Source organism: Ambystoma mexicanum, chromosome 10, assembly GCF_040938575.1.
Source record: "Ambystoma mexicanum isolate Mex_15411 chromosome 10, UKY_AmexF1_1, whole genome shotgun sequence".
Classification (NCBI taxonomy): Eukaryota; Metazoa; Chordata; class Amphibia; order Caudata; family Ambystomatidae; genus Ambystoma; species Ambystoma mexicanum.
This window is the reverse complement of record NC_090932.1, coordinates 439,805,043-439,808,865: the sequence shown is the minus strand read 5'-3', so window position 1 is coordinate 439,808,865 and position 3,823 is coordinate 439,805,043. Positions and strand designations below refer to the sequence as shown.

Here is a 3,823-nt window from a genome sequence, read left to right as displayed (position 1 = left end):
TTTAAGTAACTCAAAGCTCCTCTACCTAACACCAAAATGGTGTCTAGAGAAACAAGGAACAGGTCTCTGAGCCTGTCCTCTAACAAAATATACCTACTTTAACTCCAAATAGGACGCAAGTAGTGCTAGTGTCCAAATACACAAAAAGTAGCTGCAAACTTCTTAAATCAAGTTTATATTTCCAAAAAGCTTCATGGTAGCTCAACTGGTTCATAGATCTATATAGACATAAAACAACAACCAAGGAAACAAACCAATGTCATACAACATTAGGAGCTGAAATACCAACACCATTCAAAGCAGTTTCTCCAGGCTATATATCCCATCTTCTTTATTTCACCATCACTAGTGAAAATACCTCAAAATGTGTAGGCAAGTCGAAATGGCTTCCCAAAATGGCTTCACAAACGTCCAACAACGTCGCTTAATGTGAGGTGAATACCGGGCTAGAATGTGTGTTCCTATCCCCCACCTGAGATGGCTACTGTAAACAACATGGATGGAAAAAACACACACGTCTTACCGCAAGTATAAAGCTCGCCAACCAATTTCAGCTTCACTTTTATATTGAATACAATTCATTGATTGTCACAAATCAACTAACCTATTAACGAGTACAAAATATCCTTCCCTTTCACAACACGGGACTACAATGTGCATGATTCCTCAGTGATTACCTCGCTAAGTCAAGTAGTTTGATTCTCCAGATACCAGTACCGCTCACATCAAACACCACAAGCTGTCTGACAACGTGCCATTATGGAAACAAGACATGGCCTCATTTGATTGACATAAAAGACAGACTACAATTCTATGCTCTTCACATCCGCAGCCGTCAAAGTGAGATGTCTACAATTACATACCGTTGCAGGGGCTGACACAACCTGAAACATGGTACGGCTCCAAAAATCGATTTTACAACATCACGTGTAACACATGTGAAATCAAGGGTCCTCCTTCATTAATATCGACCTGCCACATAAACAACAGACTAAGTCTTCTGACAGGTCCTTAAAATAGCCATTTTAGAACAGTTCAGAGACAAGATAATGCAACAGGGGATGCATGAAAGTTTTAGTGTGGTATATCCACTGGATTGCATGGTGATGTAGCAAACAATGTGGAACACATTCATGTACATTTGCATAAATGCAACTTTGTTTTTTAAGGCTGGATATTTATGCACACACAGGTGAATTTAAGACCTGACCATCAGCATATATGAGTGTACAAACCATAAGACAGGATACAGGTAGCAATATTCAAAGTAACATTGATAACAATAATTACCAAAGATCTGAAACACATCAAAAAATGTTTGCATCCATACATCTTTGTATTTATTTGAGCTGAAAATGTATGCATACAAACGTAGAGCCATATACACTGGCAATCGGTATGAAAGAGTGTCATACTCATAAGACAAGCTGTAAAAAACAGTATTCAAGGACAGCAACCATATGATAATAAGTCATATATTCACACAAAGCCACTCCACTCAGTGGTTTAAGCATGAGCAACAAAACAAGCAGTGCGTGAGTCAGAAAGAAGAGACAAAGAAGAAAAAGTAGTGGCAATTGAGGGAAGAAGAAATGAATGTGAGGGATTGGGACTGGGTGCTGAATGCATGGCAGATCTTATGAGAAGAGGTTTTCCAGTAAAGAAAAGGGCAAACTCTGTGGGGATAAGGGATGATAGCAAGGAGCGCCTGGTCTGGGGGGAGAAAAAATGTGATCAACATCTGAGATAAATACAAGGATGAGCAGAGAGTAAGAGAGAATATGATCAAAATAGTATTTTTTCTTAACAGTCAGTAGAGTGAAGTCACAGGTTGAATGTAAGAAGGAGAGTGAGTGAAGGCAAGTCTTTTGGCATTATGGAGCGAGGAGCAAAGAGACAAGATTTCGGGTGAAGGTCAAGGTTGAGGTGGATTACATGAAGGATGAAAGAGGTGGCGAGGATACAGTAGATCTAAGCTGGTTACAAAATCCGTGTTAAAAGATGCTAAGACAAAGTCAGCAGAACATTGAGAGACTCGCAAAAGGAAAGGGAGTGTACTTGTGACAGAATGGTCAAAGTGGAGGCAATTAAAGAAGTGAACATTACAATGAGAGTAGGTGGGGGAGGGAGTCATAGAGGAGGGCAAAGAAGGAGGAGGGATGGAAAAATAGAGGAAAGAGTGATCTGAGGAGAAAAAAAGGAGAAATGGCAATGTAGGATTCAAAGGGATGGAAACACAATATGAGATGAAGCAAGGCTCCAGAAATATGAGACAGGGGAGTTGGATATTGGAGATAATAATAAAGTAAACGAATAAAGGAGGAGAATGAGTAGGTAGTAGAGAGATAGAGGATTAAGCCTTAGAGAAAAAAAAATGAAATGGGATGTCAAGAGGTAGAAGTGAGGAGATAAGCCAGCCAAGATCATTGCAAAAGGGGAAAGAAGTCCAGAAGTGTGCTAAATAATTAAGAAAGCTTAACATAAAGGGTAAACAGTACAGGCAAAATGGTATTCAAAGGAAGAAAACATGATGGTAGAGCGGACTGGGCAAGTATAAAGGAAGAATGGGAGACCAATACCTCCACATTTTTCTGTGTAGCAGCGTGGGTGCGTAAAACCAGTGGAAGAGGAGGTAAGAGAAGCTGGAGTGGCGGAACCAGAATGTAGGATCCAGGTTTCAGTCAGACAAAGACATTTTACATTTAGCTTGAAGAAGGTATCAATGATTAGGTGACATTTATTGCAGATGGATTGGTTATTTAGTCAATTGCTAGAAACAGAGGGAAAGATAGAGAACTTGAGATAGGAATACGTTTAGAGAAATTGCAAGTACAGTTTTGGCAGGAACTAGGCTAGTACAGAGTGTAGTGACTGGAGATGGGAGTAGGCACAGGAAAAAGAACCAACACATTAACAGTAAACAATAATCTGAAAGAAGGAGACATAAGCTGTCAGATGTTGACTAGGAGGTAAGACATCTGTGCATGAATAGACAGGCAGCTGTTGGGTGTGTGCTATTAGAGATAGACAATATTTGTAGGGATTATAATAATTTAAGGACTGGGATCTGGCATCAGGTGGTGAAACAGTCCCGCCAGTCACTACCAGGAACAAACAGAAGAGGTAAAGTCCTTACAAGCAATGCCCTTGAAAACAGACTGGGGACAGTAGTATCCTGCAACACCTAAACCACATCTGTGGCACATCTGGCTCTCCTGTTGCCATGGTAGGCCACCTACTCCAGGTTGAGAGATGTTCTTGGCCCCACCTTGACATGTGTGCCAAAAAACGGTGCTGGCCTATAGAATTGATTACGGAAATGAGTATTTGGTTTTGAGAAATAGTGAGATTAATGCAGGCTGGCCAATTATTTATTTTTTAGATAAACAGCCTGTGATTGCATAATGTTGTTGAGATTCATACGGGCATGATATTTTCGATTTGTGCTCAAGCTGCCAGTGATTGAGTGACATTATAGCGACATCCCTTACATTAAGTTTTTTTTCTTCTTTTTTTTTATATGGAACGCTTCATGAATTTGCGTGTCATCCTTGCGCACGGGCCATGCTAATCTTCTCTGTATCGTTCCAATTTTAGTGTATGTGCTGCCGAAGCGAGCACGACCCCCCCTTACATAAAGTTGAGTGCTCCTGTTGTCTTGATTTAGCCTTCAATGTTTTTTTAAATAAATTTGAGTTTTGAGAACACTGCAGGTTTATCGCCCAGAATTGTGGGTTAGGGCTGTATATGAGGGACATTATATTGGCAATGACAACCTACTGTAGAAATAAGATATTAATCAAAATATATATTACAGCTTCAG

At 40.0% G+C, this 3,823-nt stretch overlaps 1 non-coding gene across 1 annotated transcript; it reads right to left on the bottom strand.

The window, feature by feature from the left end:
* Positions 1 to 3,514: 3,514 nt before the first annotated feature.
* Positions 3,515 to 3,621, bottom strand: LOC138496837 (U6 spliceosomal RNA). Its single transcript, XR_011278303.1, has one exon. It is a non-coding gene; the product is annotated as a U6 spliceosomal RNA (small nuclear RNA).
* Between the last annotated feature and the right edge of the window lie 202 nt (positions 3,622 to 3,823).